This window comes from Trachurus japonicus, chromosome 1, assembly GCF_045865225.1.
Source record: "Trachurus japonicus isolate A0001 chromosome 1, Traja_1.0".
Classification (NCBI taxonomy): domain Eukaryota; kingdom Metazoa; phylum Chordata; class Actinopteri; order Carangiformes; family Carangidae; genus Trachurus; species Trachurus japonicus.
Window position 1 is genome coordinate 9,691,556 of NC_140907.1, and position 20,685 is coordinate 9,712,240.

The 20,685-nt window shown below is 44.2% G+C and overlaps 2 protein-coding genes across 2 annotated transcripts in view; one reads left to right on the plus strand and one right to left on the minus strand.

Annotated features, from left to right (window-relative positions):
• The window catches only part of LOC146991362 (uncharacterized), a 123,016-nt gene extending 114,704 nt beyond the window's left edge, over positions 1-8,312 (plus strand). The window contains exon 6 of the transcript XR_015034536.1: positions 8,120-8,312. The gene's annotated coding sequence lies outside the window, so the exon portion shown is untranslated. The remainder of the gene's footprint in view (positions 1-8,119) is intronic.
• LOC146991365 (von Willebrand factor A domain-containing protein 7-like) overlaps positions 1-20,685 on the minus strand; it is a 138,613-nt gene that overhangs the window by 59,001 nt on the left and 58,927 nt on the right. The gene's annotated exons all lie outside the window — the stretch shown is intronic.

The window sequence follows — 20,685 nt, forward strand, 5'->3', positions numbered from 1 at the left end:
TGCCGTGACCGGCAACTCCGTTGTGACGGCGACATGTTTTGATATCAGCGTTAGCTGCTAAATAGCTGCTGATCTGATCCAGCTCCACTGGACTTTCAAAGTAAATTTGACGCCAGCTGTAAATGCGTTTATAGCCGATTTTAACCTGGTCGGGACCAGGTTACCAGCCAAGCATAAGTTACATAGTGATCTAGCCGGGTTAAAAGAAAGCCACCTTTGTAGTACAGGAGAGCCCGGCTTTAGACTCAACATACCTCGCTAACACACAAAACTCGCTTCGCAGTACACCCATGGATATTATAATACATCTATGAGTACACCCCTCAGGTCTGCTAAGGTCTGCTAATCGATGTAAACTCAGTTAACGCTAAGTAGCCGCTCGGCTACAGGCAGCGTTAGCCGCTGTTAGCCTGGCTAATTAGCAGCTGTCGAAACATGTCACAACGGAGTTGCCGGTCACGGCGAAGACGACTTCCTTTTTTTTCACAGGCGAGGAGTCCTGTGTTAACCTTTCCTGCTCGGCTCGTCCTGACCGTAGTCGGGGGCACAGGGGAGATCTCCTCCAGGGCAGACGTCGTCGGGGTTAACTCCCTCACAGCAGTGGAAGCAACAGGACTCCGCTTGACTTTCGAACAGCAACTTTATTTTCAACCATATGCACGTCGGAATACACTTTTTCCTCTCTCTTCTCTTATTATTCTCATACACTCACACCAAAACTACCGCTCTTCCTCCTCTCTTCACTGAACACACATCGTACACACTCACGTCACCCTCTGCACTCGCTCTTAAAGGGATACACACACCAATCTCATAACACTACCCCCACTCTGGATGGACATTATTAGAGAATTCTAATCCAGCACATATTTATGCAAAAATACAGTAATTATAGCAATATAACAGGCAGATTTTCAAGTCCATTTGTTTGTGTGTGTGGGTGAAAAGTGTCCTGGTGCTTGCGAGGGAGGAGTTCATCTTGTGACTGTGTGTGTACTTATCAAGGTGGTGCAAAAATCATTCTGAGAAGAGCACTGACTTAGAGCATGTATAACTCACTACACCACCTCCTGCCAGAAAATGGGACAGGCACAGTATACAGTAATTAGCTGCAACTTAAGTTTTAGTTTTAAAGGGATAGTAGCATATTTTTAAAGTGGGGTTGTATGATCTACATATAGCCCATAAGTACCCTAATTGCAGTAGAAGACTCTCTGCGCTCCTCCCGTTAGGAACGCCAGCCCATAGTCCTGCCCAGAGATTTACAACATACAGTGTTGTGAACGGACCCAAAGAAACAGCCTATTTTCGCGGCCTAAAAGAAGTTTTACCTGAAAAAAAAATACACAGTTCCATTGTTCGCTATAATATAATTTTTTCCAGCCCCTCAAAGTGGCGGAAAAACGCTTTTTTTTTTTTGACCTAACCAACTCACGTATCCCTCCGCCCAGGGATAGCGCCGCCGGTCAGCCTACTTCGCCGTGTACTACGCGCTGTTGCCCCGCCGATCAGCTGTTTTGGTCAGTGTCTTGGCTTTTTGAGGAAAGATATTGAGGAGATATAAAATACTTTTAAAAAATGAGTGATTTTGACAGTGACAGCGAGGATGAAGTGCCATTCACTTCAGAAGCAAGCGGATATCTGTATGAACCGGAGTACACTGAAGAAGAGCTGTTGCAGATGGAAACTGAACGGGCCGAAAGAGAGAGAGGGGAAACATCGGCGGAAAATATAGATCGAGAGAGAGTTGGAGAAACATGGTGGTGCCAGTGTATGAACTGTGACCTAATGCCCACGGATGATGAGAGCTATTGCTGCCACGAGTGGAACTTGGTAACAGAGCAACTACAGGATCTGGGCGAATCAGAGGACACTGTCTGCATCACAAACCATCCTGAGTTTCCTGCCTTGCTGAATCCCGGAGTTTTGCGGACCTTCTTCAATTTCCCGAAGATAAACTGGAAAAAACGTCCCAAACCAGAAGGGCCGAATGACACTTTGTCCTCAAAGTAAGTGCTTGTGCTGTCAGTAACAGTATGTCTTGTGAGTGATAAAAAAAAAGCTGTGATGAGAACACTGTTTACCTTTGCAATGCATATTACGTGTGGTGTGTTGTGTTAGCAAAACGAGTCACACACACAGCCATTAGCCTACTGTATTGCCTCAAACGTTGTAGGCTAGTACACAACCATAGCTTTTTCTGCCTGTAAGGATGACAAACATTTCACCTCCTTATATTGCAAAATGCAATAATATCACATTTCTAAATGTGTAAGTTAGTTATCAGTTGTGATCGACATCACCTCTAATATATTGTTATCACGATATCAATTTGTAGTTACATGTATTGTCTAATAGAAAGTAACTTATGTTCTATCTACAATCACCCAAGGATTCCCAAAACTGTTATCCATATGATATGAAGTATATAAAATGACAATATAGCCATGACTATGTAAATATAGTTATATATGTTTTGTATATAAATAAACAGTCATGGCTAAATAAATTCTGTCAAGGTATAGCCATGTAGATAACATTTCTGACAACCCTGGTATGATTGTATTTCTATAATGTAGCTACGATGGGAAATAAAATGACATTGTTGCATCAAAAAACATCCCAGGCTTGCCATAATATCTACATGACTAAATTTATACAATGACTGAATACATTGAGACATGAATGTTTATGTATACAGTATACATATATTTCCCATAAATTCACCATGAAGTTGCATTGACTGTCTGTGATATTGTGTAATACTCTTTGTCTAAAATCTTTATGTTCTCTTGTGGTTATTTAGGCAATTCAGGCTGATTGCTTACCGGGTTGTACTGGAGTGGGCCCTGAGAGGACTCCGACTTGGAAAAGGCAACAGGACAGTGTTACCTTCATGTGTCGTGAATAAAATAAGATCTGCATATCCATCACCAAACGGACAGTACACTGGCTTCAAAGAATCTGAAGAAGCACTGAATCTGGTTTGATTTTTAATAAATGTCACAGCACACTGAACAGAATATTCTGACCTGATAAAAACAAAATGTAAAAACCACAACATGCAAATAAATAAATAAAAAACTTTGTACAACTGTTTGAATTATTTACAAAAAAAGTTCAATGATGATGTACACTTTACATTGCAAAGCACTTTTAGAAACGTGATTTATGTTGTGTCACCAGTGACTCTTTGTCTGGCTTTGGAGTGCGAGCTAAATGGGCTGGTATGTGTGCCGGCGGATGGATTCTAAGCAGCGGGTCAGCTGACTTCAGCCTTGTGTCACGTCTACGCCGGAAGGCACGGTCCACAAGGTCCTCTCTGAAGTCTTGACTCGTCGGCTGATATATCTTTCTCACAGTCCACTGATTAGACAGCTTTGAGTGAAAGACACTGTATCTTTGTGAACCTTTGGGGGAAAAATGAATTGGCATGTTATACTGTTTGAATCCAAATATTACAGATAATGCTAAAAGTTTGAATAGAAAGCAGGAGACAAACAGGAGAGCAGGAGACAGAGGAGAGCAACTTATAATGAATAAGAAATATAAATTACAATGTGTGAAGTGTGCTCAAGTAAATATATATATTTTTTTAAATGACCCCAAACTAGAGCTTGATAGTCAGTATTCCATAGCTAGTGTTTATGCTTGTATGATCTTACCCTGAAGTGTAGAAGCTTGTTCCCTCCCAACATTGGTGTTGTGGTCCATGATGCTGAGTAGGGTTCTCGCCTGCATGGTGGTGTACTTGTAGTGCCTCCTCTTCTCTGCATACTTCAACATTGAACTGTGGTAAACCTCCAGCTCCCCTGAAACACAAAGTGAATTTAAAAATTGTGTACTGTTTTAAAACTGTCACATTGAATATGAGCAATTTATGTTTACTGTGGCCAGGACAGACTAATTATCATCAGTAATCCACATTGACCCACTCTCATGTGAGAAATATATTAGAGGACAACTTGTGCATAATTACACAGTTTGAGGTTACAGGTACAACATATATTATATTTGTTCTTATTTATTGAGATGGAATACCTGAATAAATTGTGCTACCCAAGCCTGCAGATGACTATACATGTGATTTATTAGCTGGAAAATACAATGGGGACATAGTTTGAAGCCACACACAGCTCCAACACAAATTTGAGATCAAAAAATTACATCTATAGTAATCTGCATGCATTTTATTCAGGTATGGTGTCTCAATAAGCAATAATAAATATATTATAATTTATTGAGATGTACCTGTATGTGTAGTGTAATGTAATACAATTACCGGTGTGCTTGAACAGGGTCATGTGAGCCAGGTCCTTCAAGAGGGTCTTGTCCATCACGATGTTCTTGAGTGTGTTGTAGGCAGCACCTCCCTTCACCAGCCACTTCTTCTTTCGTTGCTCTTCCTCAGTAAGATCAGCATGGTAGCATCTGTACTCCTCACCATCCTCCTCCCACCGGTGGATGCCACATATGTGATGAAGGATAGAGGTCCACATCCGTCTCAATTTCTGTTACATACACAAAACATTTTGACACAAACTTTTAAAAATGTCATCTCTAAAACAAACATTCTTACTGAACACTGAAGTGTATTTCAAAAGTCATAATTACAGTTTCATCTCCGCCACAAGAACTGCAAGACCACCAGAAGTGATTGGTAATCGATTTTGACCATGGTTGCAGTTCCATGTTCTCCTTTTTCTTCGCTGCTGCTCTTATTTTTTTCTTCAACCCTACATAAACAAAAGTTTGATCTAATGAAATGTATGGACAAACATTTACTAATCCAAAGGCAGATTTTTAGTAGGACTGTAACAATACTGATTAGTACTAACCTTTTGCTACATGCCATGGATCAAACTGATGTTTGAGGTCAGGATAGGACTCCCTCATCATCTTCCTGATAGAAGGTGCACGGTCTGTCGTGACAACATCTATAGAAACTCCAGAGGCGATTAAACGGTCCAACCCTCTGCGGAAGCCCACTGTCTCCATCATAGGTGAGCTTGTTGTCTCAGATACCTGCGTGGAAAAAAAATACACATACAAAACCACAATGTGAAAAGAAATTGACAATCAAATAATACATAAGTGATTTCACATACATCAAATCTGACTACAATTCCTAAAACAAAATTAAATGATGTTACCTGGACAAGATCTGACATGATTATTTTCTTTGTGGCATCTTCCATAAAGCTGTAGCAGGAATATTTTGCACTGTAACCTGGTGAATCAGATCTGTAGGTGTTGTAAAAAACACACATCACATCAAAAATTAATTAAATGAGTACAATATGATGTTAGCTGTTCCAATTGCTTATTACCCACCTTGCATCCCCACAGACACTGAACTTTGCACCAGCACCTGACATTTCTCTCATGTAGGTCAACATCTCTTCGTGCATTTCTTTGTAGGCTTCATGAACCACAGGTATGAGGTATGCAGACTGCAGCCGATAATATGATGCCTTTGTTGGCAACTGTAACTTCAAAACTTCAGCCCACTCTGAAATTTCTGTCTGTGTTGTGCCAGTGAAAAGGATGGCTGCTGAGGACAACAGGTTGTTTTCAGGCAGGCCTCTGACATCAGGACAGGACATCCACACTCCACAGTGTCCAGCCAGGCAGTTCCACTCTACCTTGATTTTTGAGCCACGTGTTACAATTTTCTTTTCTTCAATTGAAACCCCACATTGCTGACATTGAGTGAACAGCTGCATAAGATTTGGCTCATTGACAATCCACCTCCTACTGCACAACTGACTGGGGTCTTCAATTGCTTCATCCTCGGGTTCTGAATCTGGTGAGGATGTGGAGGGAGATGTGGTACTAGGCGGTAAATAGAAGCTGTCATCTTCTTTTTCAGCTGGTGCCACCTCTGAACTGCTGTCTGTGTCAAGCACTATAGATGACATGCTTGTTTCAAGCTGTTCAAGTGCGTCACTGATGTGCTGTAGAAAGAAAATTGTGTGAATATAGAAAATAAAAATAAAACACAAACATAACTAATTATAGGAACAAGTAATTGTTTGAATGAATGCCCCAAAATAATTTATAGTCATAATAATAATAATACCACCACCAATAATAACAACAACAACAACAACAACAACAACAACTCTCTAGGGAAAGCTGGAGCAGTTGAAAAGAACAAATTACCACTGTCTTCACACAAAATAAAAATACATAATATCTGACCACATTGTGAATTTGGGCATAAAACTAGTTATTGCAGACACTCATCTGCTTACCTCTGATTTAGACCTAACAGCAGGAAATGCAAAGTAGGCTCCAGAGGTTGATGGTCTCTCTCTGGGGGCTGACTGTGCAGGACTTGTGAGAACGAGCTTCATTTGTGATGCTAATGTGGAGACTTGACTGCTCTCCTCTGGCAACTTCTTTGGAGTGGATTGTGGGACTGGAGAAAACATTGGCTGCTCCTCCTCCGGTTCCTCGGTGTTTTGTAAACATGCCTGTATAAATAATATTGTGCATATAATTCAACAATCAGCCAAATTCATTTTCATGGCACAGCACTATCTCCATTTTTAAAAAATACATTATAACCAGAACAGCAGATACACAGTATGTGGCTATACGTAGGCCCTTGTGTCGATATCTGTTTTGGCTCTGAACTGCTAAACGTCGGTAAAGTCTGGACAGTCTACCATTGCGCATGTATAGTTCCTTTTCAGTCGTAACGAGTGCCTTTACACTTGTATAGGAGAAAAAACACAAGAGGGTTGATGATGGAGCTCATGTCAGTGTGCTGACATCTGTTTATAAGCCGGGGCGGCCGCGCGTGCACGTATGTTCATATGAATCAGGTCGCGACCCGTTTTATTAAAAAATAAATAAATACATAGCCAATCACCCCTGCAACTGTCATCATACCGGTGCAAAGGGGGAAACACATCTCGACGGGGGAACAGATTTCGACACAACACCTATGTGATAAATTTGAACTGCACTGATACATTACACTCTTTCACAGAGAATTTTATGATTGCAGAGTCTAATGAGTTGAACCATTTTACTTTTGGTTTGAACGGGATCATAGTAAATAAGTAATTTATTTGTGGGAGAATCTTCATCTTAACTGTAGATATTCGTCCCATGAGAGAAATAGGGAGGTTGTTCCAGCGTTTCAGGTTGCTACACATCTTATCTAGTAGTGGTGTAAAGTTCAGGTGGACCAAATCTGATAGTTTGGATGAGATATTTATGCCTAGATATCTTATGCTGCCCACCTTCCTGCTTTTGTATTACTACGTTGTACTTTGCTTATTAGGTTGAGAGCTCTTCTAACATTGTTGTTTGACTGGCGGCCTTTGATGAATCCTGTTTGATCATTATGTATTATGGATGGGATTATTGTTTCCAGTCTTTAAGCAAGAGCCTTTGAGATGATTTTGATGTCAGTGTTGATAAGTGATAGAGGACAGTAGCTGGAGGGAAGTGTGGGGTCTTTGTCTGGTTTAAGTAGTAGTTTGATTGCAGCTGTATTCATGTGAGAACTTATGTAGCCCCTGTTTTTTTTTTTTTTTTATCTCTGATATTGTCCTGAGAAATAGTGGTGCTAGTATTGACCAAAAATGTTTTAAAAATTCAGCGGGAAAACCATCTGGGCCTCGGGCCTTACCTGTTGGTATTTTATCTAATGCGGTCTCTAAGTCTTCAAAAGTGAGGGGGGCGTCTAGGATGTTTTTGTGTTCTGTACGTAGTTTAGGTAGGTTTAGGTTGTTTAGAAAGGTCTGGATATCTTGTGAGTCTGGGTTATTATCTGCTGAGTATAAGTTCCGGTAGAATGTATAAAATATCTGGTTAATTTCTCGGGGAGATTGTGTGTGGTTGCCGGTCGGATTTTGGATTGTTGATATGAGAGTTTTTTCTTTATTGCGTTGGAGTAGGTTTGCTAAGAATTTACCTGATTTATTACTGTGTTCAAAATTATTGTACCTAAGCTGTTGTATGATGAAATCTTTTTTTTTGACAAAATATTGTCCAGTTGTAATTTTATACTCTGTAGGTGACTCCATATGTGTTCACTGGGATTGCTAGCATATTCTTCTGTTAGTTGTTTAATTTTTTCCACAACACACCGTATGGGCAGGAGGGGGAGCATACGTCAGTCCGACTGCCCAAAAGTCCGACGGCTCATTTCTCCGACTACCCATTCTACAGTGTTAAGGTTAGGTTTAGGGTAAGGTTAAGGGTTAGGGCTACTTAAGTCGGAGAAGTGGGAGGTCGGACTAATGGACGCAAAAATAAAGAAATGTATGGTCGGAGAAATGGGTAGTCAGACAGACGTCATGCGCCCGGGCAGGAGAGGCCTATTCTGTGCCTCACCTCTGAAATACAACGAGACGGCGAGTGGTTTCTACAGCCGCTGCCTGGCTGGACGTAAACTCATTGAATGTTGAGTTGAGTGTGTGCACGTGCGTGATTGAATGAGTGAGACAACCTACAGCAGTTATCATCAACTGGCGGCCCGCGGGCCGAATCCAGCCCGCCGAACCTTCCAATCCGGCCCGCGACTGAGTTCTAATAGTTAACAAGTAGCTATTATATTTCTCGGTCTCTGTTGGTATGCGCCTGCAAGTCAATGCGCTGGGACACGCTCAAAGTGTTAGTGTGCGCCTGTAAGTCAATGCGCTGGGATAAGGAAACGCCGCGGTACCCAAAGCACCGTGCATGAAAGTTTAGGGAGCCGGCTGGACTGCAGGGTTTCCCTGCCTGTCTGAAGAGGCGAGCTGCCTGGGTGATTTTGTCCGCCGCCGTGCTTAAACCGGGTGTGCACGGGCGGGCCGTTCAGATGTAGCGTCTTTTGCATAGGAATATGGTGCGCACCATTCTTGGATCCAGTTTGATTTATCAAAGAGAAATTGCGGAGAGTTGTGCACGCACAGTTTGATAGATCTGAAAAAGGTGTAAATATTTTGGGTGTCTTTTCGCCGTAGGCCTAAGCAAAAAATTTAGTAGCAGCAGTTTTACACTGCTTACTTACAGTTTTGATAAATGAGGCCCCAGGCCCTAAGCCCAGAGCCCAGACGCTCACAGCTGCACTTCTCCGCGGCTCATCCGCCGCGCTGTCCGTGGTGCTGAAGGTCACAGGTTAACTTGACAAACAAACTGCAGCATAGTTCTGTTTGTTTATCATGTGTGTCAGTTTGTTTGTGACTTGATAGTTTAGTTGTTGAGATTAAGAACATCACTCCCTCATCAAACCAGTGATAGGCATGCTGAAAAAAAAAAAGACGACGTGTCGGAATAGTGGTATCAAAAAGTGTCGGACTACCGGCATGTCTAGATAGAGGGATGTTGTAATAGCGGGATGTCTAAATAGAGATATGTCGGAATAGCGGGATGTCGGAATAGCGGGATGTCTGAATAGCGGGCGGACCCCCTCGCCAGGGGGCAACCGCCATTCCGACATGACGCCACTCCGACATTAGGCCCTAATTGTCGGAATGGCAACACTTTACCCTTTAATAAACCTCCCATCATTCCGACAATTTTCGTCTCCTAAGGTCAGAATGGCGGTATTCTTTTCTTTTTTAAACGTGTTGCCATTCCGACAAATCTTTTAAAAGCCTACCCCACCCCACCGCCCCCCCCCCCCAAAAATTTTTTTTTTTAAAAATCAAATCAAATAAAAATAAATAGGCCTAACACGATTTTGCACTAATGATATGCTGGCGCAAAATAGCAGTTTGTCCAGTGCATCTCATTAAAGCACACAGATTGGTCAGATAATTCAAACGGCAGACTTTAAGCAGAGAGACTCCACATTACCTCGTAAACCAACAAAGGAGGAGATAGGCCTTGAACGGGAAGCAGACCGTGCTTTCAATCACACACTCCGAACCCACTTGTTGCACTTTAGAAAATATAATTCAGGGGGAAAAAGGCTTACAAACATGGACCAAAACGGCTCCAAAATACGCACAAAAATCCAAAAGAAACGAAAATTAACTAAAAGATTAACTAAACAGGTCGGTGTTTTACGCATGCCTCTGTGCGTCTGGCACACGCGTCTTTGGACCTCTCCCACATTGGTTTGTGAATGAAAACTATATGTTCAGCTCCCCTTACATGTGAAATGTATTATTTATTATTATTTTTATTATTATTATTATTGCTGTACGAGTCAAATACGACGCAGAGCCAGTCGCTCGAAACGTTTTTGAGTTCTCTTTCTGCCTCATATATGGACAGTGCCATGGATTTATCGGTGAAGAGTGAACTGCTGATATTTTGTAGTGCTGAACTATGACCAAGCGCGCTGTCCGCTGTCTCAGTGCTGAAATGAATGACAGCATGAGAGAGAGAGAGAGAGAGAGAGGCTCTGACTCTTTATTGTTGTGGACTGGGGTTTGGGGTTGTGTTATGGTGTTCCTTTTTCTGTCTCTCCTGCAGGGCTGGCGGTGGTTCGGGGGCGGGGTTGACTTACTTGTCACAGGAGCAGGGAACAGAGCAGAGCACACCTGGTTTCAATCTACAATCACCACCACTCCAGAAAAAGCCTGGTTCACCTCCAAGCCACGGTAGAGCTATCAACAGCAGCAGTGATCTCTTTGTGTCTGACCTGATATTCACCTACTTCTCTCTGTTTCCCCCCAGCCTGTGTCCTTGCTACCAGCCTCCACCCTGCAGCCTCCAGTCCCCAGCCACCGCTGCCCGCTACGCCACCTGGAGTGGTCCGTTTTTTGTTCCCTTTTGCCCCAGGAGGGAGTCCAGTCCGATTCCCCTCTTCCAACTACTGCTATTGTCCAGCAGCACCCTCCGTTTGCAATAAACCTGTGTTTTGAACAGTTCCCCTGCCTCTCCTGCCTCTTGGGTCCCCCTTGCTTAATCCGCAACATTTATTTTCTTTTTTCCATGGACCAGCTTTCCTGCTTGTCTGTTGATTACTGTACGCAACGAAATGTCTTTTTACATGTAAGCGGAGCTGAACAGGCAGACGCGTAAAACACATATTTTGACTACTTCATGCTGTTGCTATTTTTTTTTTTAAGTTACCTTTCGTTTCCTTTGGATTTTTGTGCGTATTATGAAGCCGTCCTGGTCCATGTTTGTAAGCCTTTTTACCAGGAGTAAATTCCCCAAAGTTGCAACAACTTGTAGTGATCCACTGGGTTTTGCCTGGCCAGCTGAGGTAGTTGATTTGCAGGTTTGCTCCCCAGGTTTTTTTCATTGTGTATTAGGCCAGGGAAATGATCAATTATCCTTGTGGTTTGCGCACGGGGACGTGCGGACCTTTAATGAATGAATGCATGTTTCTTTTTTGCTGTAAGTTGTGTGCGTAATGCGTAAAAGTGCATTAGTGGGACCGAGGGTTTAAATGGAGAAGTGACGTGGTGAGAGGGGAGGAGAGTGAGAGACACAGTCGGCGTTTGGACGGCTGGCGTGGCGGCAATTCCAAAGCGGCATAGTGGATTATTTTTCCTGGTGGATTACCCTGTGGATCATAAAGGCCCGTTTGGACACCGCACGGCCCGTTTTCAGCCAAGCGTGACGAGGGAGAGGACTGGCGTGGTCACCTCGGCAGAGCCGAGACGTCTCTCCCGTGTGGACACTAGGACAAACAAACTCTCTCTCACTCACCCTCGGGCGCATGACGTCCGTCCGACTACCCATTTCTCCGACCATACATTTATTTATTTTTGCATCCATTAGTCCGAACTCCCATTTCTCCGAGTTAAGTAGCCCTAACCCTTAACCTTACCCTAAACCTAACCTTAACACCGTAGAATGGGTAGTCGGAGAAATGAGCCGTCGGACTTATGGGCAGTCGGACTGATGTATGCTCCCCCTCACCCTCACCACGCACCAACACACACACGCACGCACGCACGCACACACACACATCGCGCACCCCCGCACACACACATACACGCCGGCACGGACAGTGACTGTGCGCTCGCGACAATAGACTTCCATTCATCGTAATAGCGGGGTTTTCTATTTTTTCTAAAGACCCCGCTACTCCGAAAAGGCTATTGGGGGAAACCCCCAGCGCGCAGTGCGCATTGATCCTTTTTTCCTTTTTGGGGTCAAACGGATCATGTGCATAATTAACTGCAAAACAAGCAAATACTTCATATTAATGACATATAACGTTCATTATGCTTCTAGCCTGTCTAGCCTCTACCTGGTCTTTTTTACTAAACTTAACCAACTCCTTTCTTCATTGCCTAAGCCCAACCAAAGCATCTCCCTCAGTCAGCTGTCAGTGCGAGCGGCGGCTGCAGCAGCCTCGCGCCCCTGTGAGCTCAAGCCGGCTTCAGCCGCGCTCGAGCGGAGCAGGGGGGAGAAAAAGAAAAAAAGTGTATTTCTATTACTGTGTGGGAGATCTCCAACAACGGAGTCGGGGAGAAAGCAAGTGGGACAGATCTGCCCAGTCCCTGAGCAGCGCACGTTTCACAGACAAGCCACAAAGCAGAATGTAAACAACGTCACGCGGTTCAGCACCTTGGACAGCTGCGGGGGGGAGGAGGGGGTGTCGGAGTAGCGGTGTTTCGAAGTGGGGCTATTTCGGAACAGCGGGGTGTCGAAGTGGAGGGGTGTCGGAATGGAGAGCTGTCCCCCATTCCCACAGCTGGGACTCGGACTTAATGGACAGCGGGAGGGGGGAGGGCTTTCGGGTTCTGTTGATCTGTGTGTAATAGTTTATTATATGCCGCCTGTGATGGGCGCGTTTTGAGTTCAGTGAAATACAGAGACTCAGACTAAGTAGCGACTTTGATCATTGTTTCCCTGGGTGCACCAGTAGCGCGAGCCTAGATCCACCTGCAGCAGGACTTCAGTTGGGGAATTGTTACAAACTGACATCGGAGTGTGTGATTGTAAATGGCGAGACTTTGTGTTTGTTTATTTATTAAGCTTCCACTGACTGTATCACATCTGTACACATGTCTTAAAACATGAAAAAAAAACAGAAACAAACACACACACACATAGCCTAGTCGGAATGGCGGGACGAAACTGTCGGAATGGCAGGACGTTTGCATGTCGGAATGGTGGTATGTCTGAATGGTGACATGTCTGAATAGTAAAATGTCGGAATGGCGGTATGTCTGAGTGGCAGCATGTCGGAATGGCAGCATGTAACCCCCCTCGCCGCTCATAACCCAAAAACGATGCGGTAGCAGCGCGTGTTTGATGCCACGCGGTTGTTGTTTTGTTTTGTTTTTTGTGCACGTCCGTGCGACGCACAGCTGCACGGACGTGCTTCTCCCTCCGGTGTTGTGTCCCGGTTCCCCCTCGGCCTGTGTCTATCCTACTGTTTCCCACTGAGCTCTGTCCATGTGTGGAAAAACGTTGCCTCCGAGATGTAGAATGTGTATTATAGAAGAGAAACACTACTAACTACTCAGGAGTACTGAGTGTCATCAGAACCGATTGTCAGCCTCCTTTCATATTTAGGCTGAAAATCACAGGGCAAGTCAGCAGTGTAAAGCTCTAGCATGTGGGAGTATCTGAAAGTCCAGCTGTCAAGATTTTTCATTTTATATCATACCAAACACCAAAGATATGTACAAATGAAAATTATGAGCTTACAGGAAAAATAGAATATAAACAAATAAATTATTAGGCAAAAAGGTGAATTTAATTTCAATCTCGGCCTATTTGAATGTCCGGCCCCCAAGGTGTCTGTTGAGAAAAATTCTGGCCCTTCAACAAATATAGTTGATGACCCCTGACCTACAGTAACCCCCCCTCTCAACCCCTTAGAATAAGTTTTAATGTTGAAACATGTTAAGAGTTAGTTTTGTGTTAGACCATGGCATGATTTGCGGCCGCCTATTAACGCAGCCACTCCGCTTTATTTATTTATTTAGCCTATTTATTCATTTATTTATTTATTTGCGGCCGCGGCCGCCTATTAATGCAGCCGCTCCGCTCCACTTTATCTATTTGGTGGAGCCGCCTGCGGCTGCATCACCAGGCGGTCGCAGTGGCATTTGCCCACATTGCCCAATGGCCAGTCCGTCCCTGCGTATCGCGCCATCTTGTTTTAAATCAACTGGTCATCTGGTCAACTGATTTATAGTCGGTGACATGTAAATGCAGAAATAGTGTTTCCAATTACACTTTTGCGATACACGTTTGTATCGATACATCTCAAAAACCACCTCATAATAGCGTAAAAACTTTTTAGCGATATTTGAGAGTTTTTTCGAAATGTAGGTGTTTCCATTACCAGTTTTTTATTTCGATATTTAGGTTTTGCGCATTTCAAGGGGTAATGGAAACGCACTCAGTGATGCGGTCGCAGCAAAACACAGGAGGCTGAGTTCCTCATTTAGTTCAAGTGGTTCAACCGTGTTGAGGGTGTATATCCAAAATGCCTCCCGCCTGAGGAGCTTAATGATAATGTCTCCACCCCTCAGGGAGGGAGAGACTTTATCACTGCCCCAGAAGTGGAGAGTTGCAGCAGAGCTCCAGAGCTCGAGGTAGGCTGGTCGGCCATGCAGCCCAGCACAAGGCGCTGGTGCGCGGATGAGAGGTGCTGGGAGGCTGGGCTTGGGCTCGGGCTCTGGAGCTTAGTGCAGCTGCGGTGTACCAGGATGACAGCGTTCCTACCCCCAAAGGAAAGTTACATACATATGTATATTTCTTTTATTTTGTAGACTTCCAACTTATTTTTATATCTTTCCTTCTTGGCAGCTGACAGATTATCTAAATGAGCTATCACGATCTGGCACCCCCTGTGCTCCGCCTCATGTAACATCAACGTACAGTGGGTACTAGTTTCATTTGGACGATTTCACGCGAGATTCACGCATGAGTCACGGGAGAGTCACGCGGATTTTATGTGGAGGAGTTTTGTGTTTTCACCAGAAGCTGCAATGTGCCCAAACAACCGCCAGGTGGCATCTGTGAGCAGGAGGACGCCTCCATAAGACAGCAGCACGGAGCAGTGAACACATACGGGGAATGCAATATAATAATAATACAGTATTGTTTTTCAATGAGAAAAATGTAACGACGGCAGCTACAGTATACGTCTCACTCTCTTTTTTCGGTCCTCAGTCTCGTCAGCTCAAAACACACCCGTCTGTGTTTTTAAAATGAGCCAACTACTGTACAGTAGTGCCACAGATTTCTCACTCCCCAACTTGTTTGATTGAGAGTGTTGCTGGATGATTTGTCGTGAATGAACGGGCAAGAGCTTGTGTCACTTTCGGGCTGGGCGATAAAACATAGGATATCCTGAAATACCTTTTCCTCGATAGAAATAGGCTACAAGACGCGGCCGATACAAAGTTGATAGGTTTCATTCATCCATGTTTTGACAGTGTGTGTGTGTGTGTGTGTGTGCCGAGCGGACCCGTTTAGAGAGACACGCGTCTGTATGGGACAGGCTTTAAATTTAATTTAGAACAAACCTTATGCTCAGCAAAAATGGAAAATATATAGTCTAATATAATATAATGGTTCTGTTGTTTGGCCACTGTTTAAAATAGGTCTGATCGATTCAGAGCAGCATTCATTTACAAGTTTAATCAGCACCAGTTAAACTTCTTCTAAATAAACGTAAACATTCAATAACTGGGTCAGGTCGGACCACTGGCTTCTTTTTTTCTCTTCTTCCTCACAGGAGAAATGAGGTGTGCGCTGCACTGCGCTCAACTCGCTTCTCTCTGACGCGTCGGTGCTCTGTTTGTGATTTGTCTGCTGCCTTGAATCCGCCCTTTATACGTGTGCGTTCACAGATTCACAATAAGGCAGTGTTGTGAAAATCGCTATGAACTGGTGCTCTGGTTTTTAGGTGTTCTGCAATCTCATAGTGTGGTGTATTCACTTAATAACTCACAGGACGCAGTCACTCTTACTGCACATTGTGTTTACTTAGCTCGTTGCAAAACCCGGAACTCAGTACATATCCCAGCATCCTCTGGTACACTCAGGTAGAGGTAAGATCTTAAGCCCGAGCCCGAGCCAAATGTCAATCATTACGTTCGGGTCGGGTCGGGCCGGGCTTCTCTCTCGCTGACTTTTTTTTTTTTTTTTTTAATATATGTTTATAGAAATGTATAAACGATGTGTGGAGATACTAAACTGAGGAATACTTGTTATAAAATAAATAATTAGGGGGAAAAAAACTAAACAGGACAGGATGCTGAACTTCGTCAGATGGAGTTAGAACGGGCAGACAGAGAGAGGAGGGACAGGGAAGTGAGAAGCTGAAGTTAGACCACAGCTGTGATAGACAGGGTGACCGGGTGATGATCAGTAATGCAGCGCAGTCCGTGGTGGAAGATCAGCCCGACAAATACACACACACGTAGGCTACTATCAGACAATCAGCGATTGAGGACGATTTTTTTTTTTCTTGCCGTTACAGTATAAAATAGCGAGCCTACACCAGCCACGTCCACTGTGCTCTGGCTCAGCTCAGCTGACCTGATCAGCTGAACTTTGCAGGCCAGAGAGAGAACTAGTGAGGCTCCTCTGACAGCTGCAGGTGAGCCGCAGGTGAACTACACGTCAGCTGGCTGCAGAGCGCAGCGTCTCTCTCTCTCTCTCTCTCTCTCTCCCTCCCTCTCTCTCTCTCTCTCTCTGCAGCACCGGCCTTGGAGGTGATGCGCGCTGTCTGTGTGTGTGTTTGTCGGTCTGATCTTCCACATGGACTCTGCTATAGGAACCAACACCAGGAACCAATGTCAATTTGATGTTTACAATCGAGCAATTATAGAGCAGCACAAATCTCAGCGGCATCGCAGGGTAATCGTGGTGGGGAGCAATCGTAGAACGACGTGCAATTAGTGGGGGTCTGAGACTGATCTGAGACGTAGGACTGAAGAGGGAAGCTCGTGCAGTTTGAGATGTGAACAGACGAATAGTCTTGCAGTGTAAGCCCAAGATCTTAAGCCCAAGTCTGTCTATTATCCACCCCGTCATTGCTCTTCTTTGTCTCTCTGCGCTCTCTCTCTCTCTCTCTGCGCTCTCTCTCTCTCCCTCTCCCCGTCTCTCTCTCTGCGCGCTCTCTCTCTCTCTCTCTCTCTTAAAGTGCCGCGCTAGATTAAGGACGTACTCTGAGTCCTCACAAATAAAATATGAAATTTCGGGTTTGGTTCGGGCTCGGGCCTGCAAATCAAGTTAATTGCTGGGGTTCGGGCCGGGTCGGGCTTTAACCCCGCGGGCCTGGGTCGGGTCGGGCTGGATTTTTTAGGCCCGATCTTACCTCTACACTCAGGTAACTACGGCACAACCAACTGCAGGAGGAGTAGGAGAGCAGGCATCACTCTGCAGAGTAAGACTCCTACTTGTTATATTTTAGTTTTTTTTTTTTTTTTGTACAATGAAAAAACACGTGAAATGAAATTTTCAGACGTCTTAAATGTTTTTGAAGCCAAAATTAAAACGGATAAATCACTGTTTTTCTTGAGAGACTCTCTTTCGCAAAAATGCATTTTTCTCATCTTTCTAGAAAAAAAGTGGTCTTTTTGGTGCAACCAGGCTCTATTCAGCTTAAGATAAATCAAGAATGGAACAAGGTACAAACAAATGTTTTTTTCCCTAGTTAAATAGAGAGTCTTCTCTTTCCTTTGAGCTGTTTGGTGTTTTCAGAGTCATAGTACAAAATACTCTCTGGGTCTTGACATATTACTCAGAATGCCCCAAAACGCTGGCACCTGGCACTGACCATTTTATAAAAGGGCTGGCACTCAATGAGTTAATAGACATATTAGCAATGACCAATAGGTGTGCTTGTAATAATTGCTGTGACGACAGCTGGACACAATGTAACACATTAGCGACACATTAGCGTCCACTTTATCTCTGACCAATGGGTGTGTTTGTGGATACTTCACTCAAGTACATTGTCAGACAGAAGTCCTGCCCCCCACAGTAGGCAACTTCACACAGCTGTTTGCTTTGAATAGAAAAACCGGTTCCTATAGCCTAGCTCTCCTCACACTTTTCAGTTCATAGTCTAAGTGAAGAAATTTCGTCGTGTTTCATGTAATAAATTTCACATGGGGAGCTGAACATACAGCCTCCATTCAGAACTCCAAGACACATGTGCCAGACGCACAGAGGCATGAGTAAAACACAGATTGAGACCACTTCATGATGTTTAGTTTTCTTTTGTGTGTTAATTTTCGTTTCTTTTGGATTTTTGTGCGTATTACTGAGCCGTTTTGGTCCATGTTTGTAAGCCCTTTTTCCCCTGGATTATATTTTCTAAAGTTGCAACAATATAGTAATATAATAGGCCTATATATTGTTTTCGTTTCATTTCGTTAAGTAAAAATCAATCTATCCGTTTTCTTTGAAACTATGAGATAGAACACCTAAAAACCAGAGCACCAGTTCACTGTAGCGATTTTCATACACACACCCAGTCTCGCTTTCAATAAAACACACTCGCATTCTATTACAATCAGTGTTTACATGATGTTTTTTAATTCGGAATTAATTATTCTGAATTAAATAGTTCGGAATTAAAATATCCTCCTTCGAGTTTATATGGAAATAATAATTCCGAATTGGGGTTTACATGGAAAAGACATTAATTAAGCAATATCACACTCGAGGTCGTGCTGTTGTACTGTATATCAGCACGGCTGTGATTCGGTCGTAGGCACGAGGCCGCAGGCCGAGTGCCGTAGATAATCACACCGTGCTGTGAGACGTGTCACGTGAGTTACTGTAAATGCTGCTGTACGGAAAACCAGCTGTGGTCTGTGATCGAGGTGCAGACCGGTGAGTTTGGAGCTGACGAAATGATCGCGCTGCTGACAGCCGTTTCATTACATTTTTCTCATTGAAAAACTATACAAATGGCATTTAGATGATGTTCTGCATAAAAAATAAGTGAAATAATAAAAATTCGGTTTTAGTAATCAACCGCTTATAGTGATCAAATTGACTCTGGACAAACGTGATCACTATAAGCGGATTCCACTGTATCAAAACACATCGCCGTCAAAACGTAGTTGCCCCCGCAGCGCTTTTTTCCAGCCGGGTTTAGTAGAGATTTATCTCCAATTAGACGGACCAGGTCAGGTCCGGGTTTTAATGTTCAGGTTTATAACTGTAGTAGCAGCAGAGAGATGGGGCAGCTCCTGTAAGGGGAGCGTGGCTCTGACTTAGCTCCTGTCCAGCTGAACAGCGGAGTGATAATGTATGTAAAAAGTCCCAGTGCTGTTATACTGTATATCAGCACTCATGGAACGTCTCTTGTCCAATCAAATTGCTCGGTTGGGACCGGTCGGAACTAACTGTTGTATAAATAGCCTTTATTTAATTCTGCTTAACGTCTGGGGGTCGGGAAGCGTTCTGATTTGACAGGGGGTAGGCTACACGTGTTTACGTATTTACGTCTACCGGAAGAAAACAAACTCCATTCTCAGTGTGTGAAGTGAACAGAGCTGCAGCCGCGAGCCGCTCCGCGGCTCCGCTGCTCCGCTGCTCCGCTGCTCCGCTGCTCCTAAACTTAACAACAACTTAGAAGCAGAAAGTTTCTCCTCTTTACTGCCAGGATGGCCTTCCCTGGGTGTGTGAGCTTTGCCTTCCCCGCCGCCGCCACTGCTACGGCGGGGAAGGCAAAGCTCACTGATCGCCTTCCCCGCCTGGCCGCCGCCGGGCTCACACACCCTCACTGCCAGGATCGCCTTCCCCGGGTGTGTGAGCCCGGCCGCCGCCGCTGCTCCGGCGGGGATCCTGGCAGTGAGCTTCGCCTTCCCCGCCGCCGCTGCTCCGGCGGGGATCCTGGCAGTGAGCTTCGCCTTCCCCGCCGCAGCAGCAGCAGCAGCAGCGGCGGCGGCCGGGCACCGGGGTCTGTGGAGTGGGTTCATGAAGCCTGGTTGTCCCGACCAGCAATCGCCCTGGTCCCGACATGACTCACTCACAACACTGCGGCTGTAACGTTATGTTGTGTGTGTTGTAGCCTACTTTTCCCGGTTAAGTTATCACCGCGACACACAGAGCAAAAACAATATATAGGGGAGCGCCGGGTCGATTGATACACGGGACGATCGATACACAGCGATTTCCTCGAAAGCCACACAAGTTTGAGCCGTCAGATTTTGTCACTATGTTCAGCACTCAACACCGACCAATCCTGGGAAAGCTCGTGAAATTACGTCACGCCATTCAAAAGTTATTAGCGCGAACCTGTTTTTGACTACGGAAAGTAAAATCTTACATGCGGTAGTTTTTTTGTGATCAAAAGTTGTATTGTGTGTTTCATGCAATAATAATATGACCTAACAACAGATGAATTCGTACATAAACAGGTCCTAATGTATGCAATGTCATAGTTTTGAAGTTTAGAGGCAAAACAGGTTGAAGTGTCAGTAGTCGCTGCAGATTGCTGCAGATTGATACAGCTGTTTCAAATGTCCCTCACGCCACCGTGCGTAGTGATTGTGGTCACACTGCACGATCAATATCTGTATATAAATCACCGTATTAATACCCTATTGTTCTGCAATGAACAACAACCGATTTGAATGAACAACATGTAGGTAATAAACACCACATATTTTTAATGAACAAAACGTGTTTATGACATGAATCAACAGATATTCAGCAAAGTGAGGGGAAAATGCAGAGGGGAAAATGACAATATGTTCAACTGTGTCTCCATAAACATGACTTAGGACAGGGAAATAAGTAAATTAAATGAAAATGCAGTTGTCCAACAACTCGTACAAAAGA